This window comes from Octopus bimaculoides, chromosome 13, assembly GCF_046866305.1.
Source record: "Octopus bimaculoides isolate indiv1 chromosome 13, ASM4686630v1, whole genome shotgun sequence".
In the NCBI taxonomy this organism is placed as follows: domain Eukaryota; kingdom Metazoa; phylum Mollusca; class Cephalopoda; order Octopoda; family Octopodidae; genus Octopus; species Octopus bimaculoides.
Window position 1 is genome coordinate 16547281 of NC_142940.1, and position 17898 is coordinate 16565178.

The 17898-nt window shown below is 36.0% G+C and overlaps 1 protein-coding gene across 1 annotated transcript in view; it reads left to right on the forward strand.

Annotated features, from left to right (window-relative positions):
- The first annotated feature begins 5230 nt into the window (after positions 1–5230).
- Positions 5231–17898, forward strand: part of LOC106881088 (uncharacterized) — a 925009-nt gene continuing 912341 nt past the window's right edge. Inside the window, exon 1 of the mRNA XM_089361538.1 lies at positions 5231–5437. The gene's annotated coding sequence lies outside the window, so the exon portion shown is untranslated. The remainder of the gene's footprint in view (positions 5438–17898) is intronic.

Genomic DNA, 17898 nt, shown 5'->3' on the forward strand with positions numbered 1-17898 from the left:
ACACACATGAGTGCATAAATGTACATATAAACTTATACACGAATACATACATCCACATGCACTTATATTAAAGATATACACAAATACATGACAGGTATACATAATACTGAAGTACGCATAAAGTAAACACATACAGACAATATATCAATATAGCAAATTTAAAAAAATAATAGACATACAATCAATGAAGAGACAAAAGAAATAGTAAGATGATACAGGTTGATTTTATTAGGTATTTCTGTTTATTTAGAAACCTACAGTGAACAGGTCATCTCATAGACGCTTAACTATACATTTCACAGGGTACAACCTTAAAGTTGACACCACTCCGCTAAATGCAGAAAATTTCTGCCTCGCTATTGGCTAAAAATACAGAGTTTTTCCGATTTTCAAACCTCTGTAACTTTTCCCTCCAATTTTTTTCTCCACAACATCATACCTTCATAGCAATGAGACTGAAAGACTACATTATTATAGCCGATTTTCAGATTTTTTACTTCCTTTTAAAAGACCCTAACCCTAAAACCCTAAAACACTTCCTTATTCATCTATCGCCCCTTCCTTTTTCATTCATATGTTTTGACGGAGAAAAACACAAGAGTATAATTATAGTAGATGTATATATTACTTTAGATAAATAATATACAAGTATAATTTATAGAACATAAATACATGAACACGCGAAAATCATGTCTGCATATTAATGAGTACCTTACTGGGAGGGAAATAAATGTACACGGAATCAGGAAACAAAATGTGGTGGGGAAAATTTAAAAAAAAAGAATTTTTTTTAAAAACAAAATTTTCACAATTGTAATTCTTATTGCATGAAACACAAGGAATACTAAAAAAAAAAAAAAGATGAAGCAAGTGAGATAGTCTTTCCAAAAGTTCGTCCATGTTATAGTTTGAGTGTATAGTGTTAAGGTCAACCCTGTATTCTTCTGATTTCATTGAGACAGAACCACCTTTCTCTGTCTCTCGTACGCACACATGTGGGTGTTCAATCTACTTGAAACAACAGTGAAATTCCTTTAAATTAAACACTATAATTTTTAAAAATACGAAAGGCACATTAGGCGCTAATAATTCTAGTCAGAGCTATTTCTGACGTAAGTTGGTTGTTGCCACTAAATCTAGCACATGTAATATTCAAAGATAAATATGAGTTAATCTTGCTTTTGTGAGTGTGTTATTAGATTTGGAAACAAATCACGACCAGATTATATTAAGATGCTAAAAGAACAGAATTACTTTGAAGAAAATCAGTTTCAGGTGATGAATTTTTCACCAACGAACACAGAATGTGATTTCGTGGAATGTCGTTGATTACTCTACCATTATCCCGCCATCTGTCCAGTGTCACATCATGATACAATTATAGTGCACTACTAATCACAATATTTCATAATACTGAAAATTAGTTTCCCGTTATGATCTTCGATTATATTATTGAGCTTTAATATTTCTGACAATTATAAGGTGGCGAGTTGGCAGAATCGTTAGCTCACCGGTACGTCCATCTTTAGGTTCTGAGTTCAAATGCTGCCAAGGTTGACTTTGCCTTTCATCCTTTCGAGAGTAGATAAAATAAGTACCAGTTAAGCACTGGGATCGATGTAATCGACTTACCCACGAAATTGTTGGCCTAGTGCCAAAATTTGGTATTAATATTTATGATTATACTGTCTTTGGTAGGTAAGAGCCTAATCAACATACCTAACACATATACATGGCAGGAACGTTCAAGCCGACATAAAAGCTTCTTCATAGTCGCTCGGCCTACAAAAAATAAAAGCTAACTTTTCCTCAAATCACCTTGTCTTAACAAGGGGAAAAGCATCATTGGATAATTTTGTCCAGGATGTACGATACCAGATCCTTACAATTTCGTTCGCATTGTCCGAATTATTCCGATTTTGATATCCCTGTACAAGTGTGCTTCCTCACCCCGCGACTTTGTTTCCTCATAACTTCCAGAAAAATGGATATTTTTTAATGCAATTTTCTAGAAATGCTTTTCAGTTCAGATAGTATATATAAAGTGTTGGCAACATGTACAGTGGCTGTGTGGTAAGTAGCTTGCTAACCAACCACATGGTTCCGGGTTCTGTTCCACTGCGTGGCACCTTGGGCAAGTGTCTTCTACTATAGCCTCGGGCCGACCAAAGCTTGTGAGTGGATTTGGTAGACGGAAACTGAAAGAAGCCTGTCGTATATATGTATATATAGATGTGTGTGTATTTGTGTGTCTGTGTTTGTCCCCCCCTAGCATTGCTTGACAATCGATGCTGGTGTGTTTATGTTCCCGTCACTTAGCGGTTCGGCAAAAGAGACCGATAGAATAAGTACTAGGCTTACAAACAATAAGTCGCGGGGTCGATTTGCTCGACTAAAAGGCGGTGCTCCAGCATGGCCGCAGTCAAATGACTGAAACAAGTAAAAGGGTAAAAGAGTAAGTCATGTATTATCAGTTAATAACTGATTTAAAATATTTCCTGTTTTATTACTTCGTTTATGGTACTTTAATAAATTGTGATTGACTTGAATATTTTTGTTTGATTACCTGACTTTTTTTCTTAGACAAAATTGTGACTTTTTTTTTCTATGACTTCATAAACTGTGACATTTTTTTTTGTAAGTCAAAATTGTGACATTTTCCTGTGACTTTATAACCGGCCACGGTGTCAGTATGTGTGTACCGATTCACACCATTTTTTTTTTTTTTCACATTAAATTCTGGTATAATTGTAATCAACATCATCTGAAAGTTATTTGTAGAAAATATCGTTTTAAAATATACATTTTTTCTTCAAAGTTGTAAAGAAACAAAATCAGTGTGGGCGCTTTAAAAACACTGAAACATATTCAGAGCGCTATTTTAGAAAATCATCTCCGTTCCCTTTGAACATACAAAGCTTGAGCAAAATGAGTAAGACGAGATAAAGGAAAGCTAGCTCTTCATTTCTTCAGAATTACATTTGAGAAAGGACTCATACACATCAGTATTTTCATCCTTTAGACATCGGAAAGATCAACAAAAATTTAAAATATCTAAGTTAAATTAGAGGATCATGGAAAAATGGCACATATGAAATTTAAGGAAACTGAATAAATCTAAAAACTCAATATAAAATATTCTCTATAGCTTCTTCACGATTTCTTAAAATAGCTCTCTCTTCTTGATATATTTACGCTCTATGCAGTTAAACGGATGAAATTATTGAAATTAATCATTACTCATTTTACCCCACATTCGACATGTTTAGAAAATTATCAAAATTTACATTAGTGTGTGTGTGTGGGGGGGATTGACTTGGAATCCAACTAAGAAAAGAATTTTGATTGTAAAACACCCAAAATATCCAGATATTTTATTAGCAACTTCAATTACAATGGGGTCAAAGTTGAGGGAAAATTTCTTGAAAAAAAAAAAAGAAAAATATCTGTCACTCGACTGCATCGGACTCTCTCAACCTCAACAACAACAACTATGTCGACTAATTTTTATTCCTAAAATATGATGTAACTGTACAAAATAATGATGCAATACTTGCAAACGGATAGGGAAAAAATAACAAGAAATCAGAAATTACTCATTTTGTCCCAGTTACTAATTTTGCCCCACCTCCATATACTCTTTTACTCTTTTACTTGTTTCAGTCATTTGACTGTGGCCATGCTGGAGCACCACCTTTAGTCGAGCAAATCGACCCCATGACTTATTCTTTGTAAGCCTGGTACTTATTCTATCGTTCTCTTTTGCCGAACCGCTAAGTTACGGGGACGTAAACACACCAGCATCGGTTGTCAAGCGATGTTGGAGGGACAAACACAGACACATAAACACACACACACATACATACATATATATATACATGTACATATATACGACGGGCTTCTTTCAGTTTCCGTCTACCAAATCCACTCACAAGGCTTTGGTCGGCCCGAGGTTATAGTAGAAGACACTTGCCCAAGGTGCCACGCAGTGGGACTGAACCCGGAACCATGTGGTTGGTAAGCAAGCTACTTACCACACAGCCACTCCTACGCCTATATATATATATATATATATATATATATATATATATATATATATATATATATATATATATATATATATATATATATATATATATATATATATATATATATATATATATATATATATATATATATATATATATATATATATATATATATATATATATATATATATATATATATATATATATATATATATATATATATATATATATATATATATATATATATATATATATATATATATATATATATATATATATATATATATATATATATATATATATATATATATATATAATAATAATAATATTAGGGATAAAAATCCAAAATTGCAGGTAAAAACTCAATTAAAATCAATTTATTAAAAATTAAAATTAAATTAGGTTTCACAGTATTAAATATATATATATATATATATTAAATATATATATATATGTGTGTGTGTGTGTGTGTGTGTGTGATATGCTGTGCAATATATGCGAGTGTATGTGTTTGAGGAAGCATATGTACGTGTGTGTGTGTTTGTATATTTGTGTATGTGTGCGTTTGTGGTGTTTTACATATATGTGAGTGTGCATGTGTGAGCATGTATACATGTGTATGTGATATGTATGAATCCTCACGTATCATGAGAGTGTGTATGTGAGTGTATGTATGTGTATGTATGGTACGTGTGACGGTCATCTGGATGTTCCGTCGCTAGTATCGACTCCATTGCTTTCCATTGGAGCAGACGACAATTGCACCTGTCACATAATATATACACTCTTCCCACTACCCTATTCCCCCCCTCCCCATTTTCTCTGCTTTTGACTTAAGAATCACATCAATCACTCATGTGATTTTCCTCCTCTTTCTCTCCTTCCCTTCCTCATTCCTCTTCCTTTCCCCTCCTCTCTCCTTCCCTTTCATTTCGTCTTCCTCCTTCCTTGTCCTTCTCCTTTCTCTCCTTCTGCTCCTCATTCCCCTTCTCATTCCTTTCCTCCTTTCCATTTTCATCCCCCTCCTCTCTCCTTCCTTTCTTCTTCCCCTTTCATTTCGTCTTCCTCCTTCCTTGTCCTTCTCCGTTCTCTCCTTCTGCTCCTCATTCCCCCTCCTTACCTTTCTCATTCCTTTCCTCCTCTCCATTTTCACCCCCTTCCTCTCTTCTTCCTCCTTCGTCTCCTAAACTACGTTTCCCTCTTCCTCCTGCTTTTCTCTAATGTCGACAGTTTAACGCGAACCTCCATTTTATCTCTCTTTATCCATTCCCATACAAGCAGACGACAACCTAAGGAGTTTATTATTGACTGTTTGTTAATGGCATCGATGAAGAATATTACTAAGTTGGAACGTTTTACCATTAGCTGACTTTTACTTCCTTTTATTTCGCGAAGACTGCATGATAAATGTTGGTAAAGTAATAATTGAATACTCTAACTTATTCTAAATTCCACTCATTTTAAATTCTACCTGTTCAAAATTCTGTCAATTCTAAATTCTACCAAAGTGTAAATTTTGTCTGTAAATTCTATAATTACCAATTTTAATATATTTTTAAAGTATGAGAAAAATTTGGTGCTTGTCCAATTTTGCAGCAAATCAAAATGTTCTTTTAATATCTTGGATTAGATAATCCATGAATTAAATGGCTGAGTTCAGTTTCAAGAAAACCTTTCGTTTTTCTTAATGCCGTAAAAGAAAAAAGAAAAGCTTTAAGTTTCTCTCCTCCCGAATTTTAATAAATTAATTCCCAAGATAAATCGTCAGGTCAGACATGCTGGTTAGTGACGTAGAGGAATTTCGAACATTTAAGATTTGGATCATGGGGCTCGTTAATTACTTGAGATATTTTGTTAATATGTGAAGTGTAATGTATACAAAATCAAATGGTGGGAAGCAAGAAGGTATTTTAAGTCTATGAAGGAATTTGCAAGCTGTGATGTTGAGGACATGTAGATTCAGAAGTTTAGTGAGGAATCCTTTTTTCAGTTGTTACAACCAAATTGCTTTTGCAGTTTATCCTTTGTAACAAAGCATTTTTTTTTTTATGTCTTTTTAAATAAATTTTAGGCGATCTTTCGATTTAAGTATCAAAATCAAATCAGCTGATTTATCTGCTTGTTCGGCAATTTCTGTAAAAATATTTTTCTTTATTTAATTTTTTCAAAAACTATGTCATTTTGAAGCTGACAATTACCTCCGTGTGGGAGTTGAAATGAGAAGCACGCTCTCGCGTGCACATGTACTTACTCCCATTGACTTTCATGTCCTCTCTCTCTCTGTCACACACACATAAACACATATCTTTTTCATTATTCTCACGAATTATGTTTATGTATGTTTGTGTATGTGTTAATATTTGTGTATGTATATTAGTGCATGGATAGTCTGTACGTGTGTACAAAATATTTTTTTGTGTGTATATATGTTTGTACGCATGTAAGTACAAGGGTGGGCTGAAAAGTCCGTAGACTATGAAGGAGTGAGGCTAGAGCTGTGAAATGTTGCATGCGTTAATTTCAACCCTTATTATTAATAACCGCATTGTTTTTTTCCAGGTAAACTGACACCTGACTGTTCAAAGAAGGCTTCAAAAGTAACGGCGACCTTAGGCCGATATTTAGGACTCGTACCGTAAGATCGCCAAAGTAACTAGTAGCGACTTCTTTTGAAAATGGACAAAATTTGGCATCGCGGTGGTATCAAAGTACCCGTAGAAAAAGGGTTTAGTCCCAAAGGACATTCATGCTACCATGGTTGCTTCATTGGGAGAATGATGCTCCAGCCTTAACAACAGTGCAGTGGTGGGCAGCTGAATTTAAGAGAGGAAGGAAAAGTCTTGAAGATTACCCAATGTCTGGTCATCTTGCAACTGCCACCACCGAGGAAAACATTGATCGTGTTCACCACATGGTGATGGATGACAGGCAATTGACTATAAATAAAATGGATCTATTTCAAAACGGGGGCACCAGTTTTCATTTATGTTTTATGTAGTGTTTTTGGTACCGAAAGACTTTCAAACTTCGTATACTTATCTATTTTGTGTTATAGAACAGAAAAAATTTTTTGTATTCGAATTTATTTCATGTAAAAAATTGTCTTATTTCGATAATTTCTACTAATCACTGACGTCTATTCAGTTGAAAACAGTTAGCGCTGTAACGGTGTATATCGTATTAATCCCCTAACCCTAACTAGACTGTTAACCCTAACCCTAACCCTAAAACTAACCCTAACTCGAGAATCCGAACTCTAAAATTGTTACACACATAGATACGCACAGCGAAATTTATTATATAAATAATATGCGTATAAATTACGATTAAACCGGATGAAATATGTCACAGGGAATAACATTTTTATGACCGCCCAGCAGTAACTCTATTGAGCTGAATAGACGTCAGTGATTGGTTGAAATTACAGAAATACGACAACTTTAACATGGAATAACTTGCGATGTACGTTTTTTTGTTAAGAAGACTAAGAGTAAAAGATGTTTTATATGACACATTCTACCAGTGTCCCAAGTTTCAAAGTGTTTCGTTAGTGTTTCGTTAAGAAAATACTGGTGCCCCGTTTTGAAATAGATCCAATAAAATAGCCAATGCTATTAGCATGTCTTGTGAGAGTACTGAGAATATTCTGCGCAATGGAACATGGTATGACAAAGGCTTCTGCTTGGCTACCACGTCTTCTGACATCAAAAGCGCACCAGGTTGATCATACTGCAGGAAAATCTGATATTGTTTGAGACGGATGCAGTTGGTTTCCTTGAACACTTCCTAACAGAGGATAAGTGTTGCTTAATTACTTGGGCCAGAGAGACAATCCATGTAGTGGAAACATTCCTCCTCACCTGCTCCAAAGAAGGCCAAGATTGTTTCATCTGCAGGGAAGTTGATGGCTTCAGTTTTGGGGGATGGAAAAGGTATGGTGTTTATTGACTGGGGCCACACAATCAGAGGAGAGTACTACGTAAACTTCCTGAGGCAGTTACGAAAGGCTATCAAGACCAAACGCTCAAGAAAACTGACAAAATAGGTCTTATTTCATCAGGACAGTGCTCCTCAATCAAGTCGTTGGTTTCAATGGCTGCTGTGCATGACTGGCTTTGAATTGGTTGATCACCGTCCTTAATCTCCTGATTTGGCCCCCGCTGACTATTATCTCTTCCCCTACACGAAAAAAAAAAAAACTTGGCTAGGAAGCAGTATCACAGTGATGATGACGGCATATCTGCTGTTGACTTTTTTTTAGCAACAGGATGGAAGCTTCTTCACCGATGGAGATTGTTAAAAAATAAACTTCATTTGATCACATTCCATTGGTCAGCTTATGAACTCTTCAGCCAACCCTCGTATACATACATAAAAATATATATTGTATATAAGTACTCAAACAGGCCTGTACATAGATACACAAATATACATGTACACATAAACACTGCATACACAAAAACAAGCGATTCGTGAAAACATAAAAAAGAGATAGATGTGTGTGTGTGTGTATGTATGTGGGTTTCATTATTCAGTATGTGGATATGAAAGTCAGTGGGTGTACGTATATGTGCGCGCGCGTTTTACTTTTCAACTCGTACACGGACTTGAAAGGCAAATGTCGGCTTCATCAGGACATGAGAAAAAAAATTAAAGAAATATTGTCTATTTTTTTTTCCTTATTGTTTTTTTCTAGAAGTTTGTCCTAAACTCTCATACTTGTTTTCAGATTTTTATTTAGCTTTTGTTTTTACATTTTGAGTAATATAAAGTTTTCCTTTCATACATCGTAAGTTACTCTGGTGGTTGAAAAAAAAATTTAGGCGTGTGTATCACTTATGATGCATGAATGCCAGAGAAATATGTTCTGCGCATTATATGATGCACAGGAAAAGCAAAAGGTTACATATCGACCTGTGGAAAGTTTTCTTTAAGATTATTTTGCTATTTTGTAGCTTTAAATATCCGACATTCCAGTAAAATAGAAATTGTGCAAAGAACCGTAATTTCTTCGGGTCTGTAAGGAAGGACCGTGCGAACTCAAAAAGGAGAAATGGTGACGAATGGAAAAACAGAGGACTCCTTTTATTTAAACGTGTCACACGGTCGAACACAAACTAATATATATCAAACATGATATACATGATATGTTATGCGACGATAACATAGATGACCAGTAATGAAAGACCACAACCGTATTAGATGAATAACAGAGATATTTATTATGGCGTTAAAGATGTATGTCTGTGTGAGAGTGTGAATGCGACATATAAGAGCATAATCAAAGACAGGCCGTCATACAAAGAAAAGTGTGTATGTGAGTGATACATGTGTGTATGAGTGTTTACAGCAGATAGAAAGAGAGTCAGTAACACGTGAGCAATTATACCAGTTCTTTAGTACACTTTAGGAAAAGTTCTGTATGTGAAAGTGAGGGTGGCTGAGTGTGGCAGAGCTGATCACTAGTTGTGATGTCGTGGCATCGATGCCGGGCCGTGATTCTTGTTATACAGATGTTCGTCGTTTGGCAGAGCTTATCACTAGTTGTGTTTTGGCTTCGATGCCAGGGCCTTGAGGACAGACGGTTATCGCAGGCTGAAATCTCTTGTCTGTTTATTATCGTGGTGAAGCTAAGTCACCTAACAGAATCGAAGAGAGAGAGGTGCCGCGGTGGTTTGGTGTACATAGTAAGTCGTGTTGACGCTGGTGGTGTAGAGGCTGCTTGGTAGTAATCGTGTTGGTCATGACGATGGTGCTGGTTAGTAGTCGTAGACTCATGTTGCTGATGCGGCGACGGCGGTGGTCATCGTTGGCTGGACGAAGCTGCTGAAGTGGTCGCTGGCTGCTGCTGCTGCTGCTGTGTGGTACACGGAACAGTCTCTAAGAGAAACTGAACCGAGACAAATTTGTGGGGTATGAGTTGATCTATTTATAGCGTTAAGGGGGCTCACCAGATATCAGAAATATACTCTATCACGTGACCTTATTAAGTCCTGTGATTGGTCAGTTTGCGTTCTGGCGGGAACGGTTCGAAGAAGTTGCCGATTCGAATAATGATCAGTCACGTGATGACAAGGAATGGGTTCTCTACTACGCTCGCATTTATTTATATTTAAATGAGAAGATTGTATGTAATGGCGATAGCAGTTTTGTATCTAATGGCGATAGGTAGAAGAGACGATAGGTAGTTTCACTACAGGTCTATGTGTTTTAAGCATCATCTTTATCTCTCCACTTTCGTAAATTTTCACTTTTGACATTTTTCCGAAAGTTTTCTTCCTGATGAGGGCTGGAGGGTATGTCAGCTGAAACGTTGTGTTAACAAACAAGATGAGGACAAATATCCGTCGAATGTAAATAATGTACATAACTTCTCATCTCTTAAATATAGAACCGTATAATCTCAGATGTTTAAAAATTAATCATCATCATCATTTAACGTTCATTTTCCATGCTGGCATGGGTTGGACGGTTTGACAGGAGCTGATCAGTTAAAGGGCTGTTCAGTTATTTCAAAAATTGTTCACAATTGTATTTGTTTGGTAAGTGACGTGATCTGAGACCGTGTGCTGAGGCTGAAACAAACTGTAAAATTGAAGTCATATTCACTTTTCATTTATTTGTCAAAACATTTTCCTGGAACATTGAAGATTGCTTAACAAACCATAGGAAACTAATTATCAATTCTAACACCACTGCCTTCTATAGATACAACATAGATTTTTCGGAACCTTTGGTTCCAAAGCCATTCTGGATTATTGATTTTTCCAAACCAGGGGTGGTCACCTTGATCAACACACTAAATTAAACAAATATCAAATTTACCTAAATAATGAAAACAATACTGAAACTGTATTTTCAGCAATAGTCATGAGTCTTCCATAATATAAGTTTATACAAAAGAAAGACAAGGAAAAGAAAAAGGGAGAGGAAAAAGAGAAGAAAATAAGAAAATTTAAAAAACACAATGCAGCACCGAGTGCTTCAATTGGTCGCACACCACGGTTTAACGGAACCTATTGAAGCAAGCATTACCACGGGTGATGGCGAGGCTAAGACGTTAGAAAAGACAAGTGCCCTCACGGACATCACCTGATACCTCGGTGAGGCGAGCTGCCAACGATGACAAGAACTTCGGTTAGTGGCCCAGCCCCTCCGAACGTCTCAAACGCCATAGGTTGAACGACATAGTTCACTGTCGGGTCCCGATACTTCAGGGTTTTGTTCCGTTCGGCTATAGAGGCAGTGACCCTCCCATTTACCGCAGCATCCAGGATGTGGGAAAATACCTGTCCATTAGTATAAATGATACAAGTTTATTGACACTACTGTGCAAGGTACCAATAAACTAGTCAATTTACTCGTAAATTAGTGCGGATTATAAGAGATTACGAACCATCAGTGTCCAGAGAATCCGTGTTGTACCTGTATTATATTTCCTTTCACATCAAGGATGCTTTATAACAATGATTTCCCAATCTTTTCGACTTCGCGGTGTCCTGGTGATCAAATAAAAGCAAAGTTCGCTCGCATGCAAAGTTTTTTTTAAAAAAGGGTCGTTTTATGGTTCCAGATTTAGCAGAAAATATGGAAAACTTATGGCATATTTTGTTTTATTAATCACATTTATTCAATGCCGGATTTACTATTGTGCTTAGGTGCGCTAAAACACAGGGCCCTCCATTGACTAGGGGTGGATCCCATCTTCTTACCCCCAAATTTTTTTACGATGAATTTCCTGAACATGTATGCCTGACTGGCCAAGTAAGGGGCCTCATAGCTTAACTAGCACCTGGCCTCAGTTGTCCTAAATTCGGCACTGCACTTCTAACTAAATTATTAATCAAGAATTTTTCAAGACGTTCAGTTATTAAATATGTATTGTCATATTTTAAAAAATTCGTGGTGCGCCTATATACCTCTTAGGAGCTTCGTTTGAGGGTCACTAACTTAAAGGAATATAACTAACACTAGTTCAGTCATGGGTAAACTGCGGCATACGGGACATTCTGAATGGCGCGCTTAACGAAAAATTACCGTAATTTTTTTAGTACAGCGACCCGTTTGATGATGGAAAATGTCTTATATAGCTGGTAGCGAAATTTTTTAATCGAAGATGTTAATGGCACGAAATCGTACATACATTGCAAAGAAAGACAAAAATTGCACACAACCAATATCTGCGTTCAACGACAGCAAAATATTGGAGGAAAGATTGCTTGACTTTGTATCGACCTTGGAAAGATGAAAGGAAATTTTGATATCTGTGGGATTTGAACTCGGCACTTAAAAGGCTGTAACATTATAACTGCTGACGGTACGATCGATGCCCTAATGATTCTGTCAATCCAAATTGATTTATTCTGGATATTTTAAGTGATATATAAAGTTTTAGCAATGGATGTTTCCTCTATCTGGACTGTCTTAAGCTGAACGAGCTATAAATTAGATTGAGATCACAGTTCTTCTGTTAGCTCCATGTTCTCTCCAAGGAATACATCTCCACGAAATAATTTCTCAGTAAAGCCTATACATTTATATTCTCATATAGAATCTATTGGCGGAGTTTCAGAAGAAACACTTTCTTGTTTTCTTTTTCGGAAACACTTTTTTTTTATCATAATTTTGTTTTCAAAACATACAGAAAATATATAAGCGTTATGAAGTTTGCATATTCTAAAACGAAGTTTAGGAGGGGAATGGAAATTTTGAAAAATATATCTTTTGAACCCCGGCTGTTTAAAACAAAGAAATCCCCCTCCAGAAAACTTTCCAAACATGCACACACAAAAAAAAATTAAAGGTTACGTTGAAAGGTTACGTTGAAAGGGTGGTACTTATTCCGAAACTCCGCCAATTTGTTAATTCAAAATCTCTTACACTGACGTACACACATAAGTATCTGTATGTTTATCTATATAAAAATGTATGTGTGTGTGTGTATATATATATATATATATATATATATATATATATATATATATACACACATAGACACACAAACACACACACACACTCACGCGAACGCAAAATGCAAATCCTGCCAACGTTGGTATCTAAGAAAACACGATATCGGTTGAAGCGGATGTGTTTTGTTGATTTTTCAAGACTTGTGTGTATATGTTCGGATATGGGTAGACAACGCAAGTCACGTATTCTTGGCCTTCTAATCAACACTACCATACGGATAAATCCATATGCAATCCCAACTAACATAGAAGTATTAATTGTTAAGCCCTAACACTTTCGGCCTGTGATAGACGTATGTTATTTTCTTTTCTGTTAGCGCTTCTTTGAATCGTTTTGTTTACATTGAGGACTATCCTATTTGTTTAAAGTCCTTTGGTGACGACAGTTCCCTCTTCTCGTGCTGATCATTGATATTAACACCGTTCTCTGACGGTTTTACAAATGGTATAACTACAGTTTGGTACCCCCAACACGTCATCGTTTCTTACCGTCGTAAAAAAATTGAATGGAAGTTGTCCTAAAAAGATTGAGGGTACTGACATACATGTACATTAATTGAACTATTATCGGTAGAGTGAAATGACACTTTCAAAAATGGAAATGGCTCTTAGACCGAGTGAACTCACAGGAGCAACGCCACTGCTTCCCATCAATTCTTTCTCTATTGCTCATTTATAGTGCAGGATTATTGCATTGCTTGGCTATCATTCGTTATGATGTTCAAAACTGTCAAGCAGAAAGCACATGCTTTTGTTTACATCTAATCGGTTTTTTCCGTAAAGGACGGATGGGAAATGACTGGGGAAGACGGTACGGTGAGCCTTCCTGCTTTGCACTGACTAGAGAGAAAGTTTCATAGATACAGAAGAAAGCGATGGTCGGTGACCGAGAGAGAGAGAGAGAAAGTTTCATAGATACAGAATATATTTTTAACAAGTTGAAAGAACGAACCGTTAGACAAAGAAAGAAAGAAAGCGATGGTCGGTGACCGAGATAAACACAATTTCAAATGTGTAGATGACAACTATGCTGAACTGTTTTGAAATTAATGTATCACTGCAAAATATCCTAAAAAAAAAAATATGCTTTATTTAGAAAATTATAAGATTATGTGTGATAGTGATGGGTCACCAAATTGTAGTTATTGCTCTAGGAAGAACAGCGTGATCTCTGCTAATGCGTCGTCATAATTTGAGCCAATAAAGAAACTAGCCTGTCTTATGACCTGCTTGAAATGGCAACCAGTCTCCTTCAAATAACACCCGACTCTCTTAAAATATATGACATATCTTCTTGAGCAGTGGTTTCCAACCTAGGGCCTGTGGACCCTTGGTGGTCCACAAAGGTAGTATTTTGGGGCCCATGAACTAAAGTCAAAATTATATGAGTCCAGCAAAAATTTAGATTCAGATGAATATGGTACTTAGGTTGAGGCATCAGCATTTAGTACGGTATTATCCATACAATTTCAAAATAAGGTGATTAGAATCAAAATAAGCAACAAGGCTATCTAGAGGTAATGCAGTACGATCGTTTCCCGCAACTCCATTTAATTGAACAATGCAACCATTACATCAATTTAAATGCAGAGCAATCCTCAGCTGCACAAAGACAGAATTTAATTAAATTAAAACAGGTGGATACATTAGTATAATTTTGTCTAAAATCTCCAAGAAGTTAAGGAGATAGACAAAGAACATGCTGCCTTTCCTTCCACTTAGAAGCTACTAAGTTATCAGGAAGAAAGACTTGTTACAGATTTTGCATGTCACTTTTATATTGGGGGTCAGTTTTAATTTATAGACTAGTTTTATCAAATCCTTATCTATCTATCTATCTATCTATCTATATATATATATATATATAATTTATATAATATATATATACACAAACACGTACAAGGATAAGCATATTAAAAGGAGTCCATGGGAAAACTCATTTAAATAAAATGGTTGGAAACCACTGTTCTAGAGGCAGAGAATTCTAATAACCTAAGTGAAAGACAGAGTTTAGCATATCTTTAATGATCAGTCTTATGCATTAGTGTGGCACTTCATCAGACTTGCATCAAAAGGCATGCTCTTACAGTGTGCATACTGTAAGAGCTCATCTTTTGATGCAAGTCTGTAGTACCACTACATAACTTTTGATATGGAATTTTTTGCATGCAATGGTGTTAAGAACAGTGGTCCTGAAGCAATTGCAACTGGTTATTAATTAAAGATGTGCTAAGCTTTTTCTTTGTTCTATGTGGATGTCACGAAATGTAGCAAAATATGAGTGCTAGCTATAATTTCTGTAGAAATAACCTTAACAAAACTATATATATATATATACATCATTATATCTTTTTCTATTTTCTCTCCCTGTTTATTTCTGTGTTCCTTTCTGTCGAAGAGTGTAGGCTCAAAACATAAAAGACTTCTCACTTCCTGAGTGTTAAACTAATACATCTGTTTGTTGTTTACACGCCCGTCTTTGTCTTTTGTTTTTTTGTAAATTCTCACTATATATATATATGAATATGAGGGTATTTTGAAAGTACCTCACAGTGATGGCTGTGCCCTGCATAATCATGGGCTGCCCTTTGGCAAAGCATAGCACCCGTCCAGTCACCCTGCCAGTGATATAGCAAAGTGGGATTGCAGCATGGCAGATTGTGAAGAGGCAGCAGAAGAGCTCAACTGAGCCAAAAATGCTTCTTACATTGATGCTGACCAGAGGAATTTTAGATCAACGGTCAGGGTCACCCAGCCCTCTCAAGAGAATAACTGCAACACACCCATACAGATGGCATCCATGGTTGTGTAATTAGCTAATGAAAAATTCACTATGATTCAAGCTCCCAATTCAAAATTCATAATAATGGAATTGGATGGGGATAAAGTCATGGGAATTTGTGAAAGCAGGGAAATATCTGGTGAGAGATAAATATTTGATAAATTCAGTATTTTTTTATGTCCTACTATTAGTTTCATGTGCTGAGAACAGACCAGTGGTTTTTAACACATCTAGTGTCCTAGCACAATCATCAGACACTGCCCCTATGGCATAACGAACTTAGTTCTCATCACATGAAACTAATAGTAGCGCATAAAAACATATACTGTGCTTATTAAATATTTTTCTCAACAGATAGTGTACTTTTTTTGTTGATTTTACCATCATGGAACATTACACCATATATATATATATATATATATATATGTATATTACTATTATTAGTAGCAATAGTGGTAATAGTTACCCTTGAAACATTTGATAACATTGCCCCAGATAACCCTAAACAGATGAAGTGGTCATGGTTGGAATGCCTTTCACTGGAACCTTACTTGATCAGGGCTGACTTGGAGCTAAACACTATCAACAATAACACAGTTGTATATGAAGGATATTAGAAGCATGAATTCCTTCACAAATTGACTACATAAAAATATTCCATTCCTAAATAAGGCCATGATGGCTAAAAGAAACTGCTTTCCAATAATTTCTGAAAAAGATAAGGTGGTGAGCTGAGAGAAATGTTAGCATGCCGGGCAAAATGCTTAGCGGCATTTCATGTCTTTACATTCCGAGTTCAAATTCCACTGGGGTTGATTTGCCTTTCATACTTTCAGAGTCGATGAAATAAGTACCAGTTGAACAATTGGGTCGATGAACTCAACTTACCCCCTCCCCAGAAATTGCAGGCCTTGTGCCAAAATTTTAAACCAATAATTTCTGGAAAAGTTGTCAACTACCAACTTTCTAAACTGATGGATAAACCTCTGTTATTGTATTCTCTGTTAGAAATAGCAACCAAATGTAACTTAAATCATACAAAAATGGGAACACAGTATTACTTTAGATCATAGATTATAGTTCACCTGACCTGGATGACACCTAATCCAAGGCTAAAGAGCAATTAGAATTAATGTCCACCAGTGATATTTGGGAAATTACAATCCCTGTGGAATTTGAACTCAGAACATAGACTGAAGTAACCATGTGCTACAAGACACTTATTTATGAACTGGTCTTCTAGTATTTCTGTTATTTCTTCTGCTCTGACTGAATACAAGTTAATTATCATAATTTATTTTCCCACTGATCAAATGCATTGTGTTTCATTAGATTTGTATTAATGTGAAGGTAGCAGTTCAGATATTTCTCAAGTTCATATTCTCTTTGTTGACAAGGTGAAATATGAAACCAACAATACAGCCTTTGTGGGGTTGTTTGACTTGTTACAAATAGCTACTAGATTTCTCAAATCCTACCAAACTTCCTTAAAAAGAAGGGGAGGAGACAATGAGCAATGTAATCTTAAGATATATATAGTGGCTGTGTGGTCACAACCACATGGTTCTGGGTTCAGTGGCACCTTGGGCCAGTGTCTTCTACTATAGCCTCAGACCAACTAAAGCTTTGTGAGTAGATTTAGTAGACAGAAACTGAAAGTAGCTTGTCATATATACATTGGGTCATTCCATAAATATTACGTTTTTTTTATACCTTTATTTTTCAAAATTAAGATAAAGTTTTTTTTAAATCTCAAATATACTCTCCTTCATTTTCTACAATGCTCTTCCATCTATCTGGTAGACTTGAAAGGCCCCTCTTCCAAAATCTACTTATCCATGATGAAAAATACTCCTCTAGTACTGTTCTGACTTCATCTACAGAATTCATATTTTTTCTGTACAAAGGATTTTGAAGAGTGCGAACCTAGTACTTATTCTATCAATCTCTTTTGCTGAACTAAGTTATGGAGATGTAAACACACCAACATCGGTTGTCAAGTGACGGTGAGGGGGATAGACAGACACACACACACACACACACACCCACACACACACACACACACACACACACACACACACACACACAATGGGCTTCTTTCAGTTTCTGCCTGCCAGAC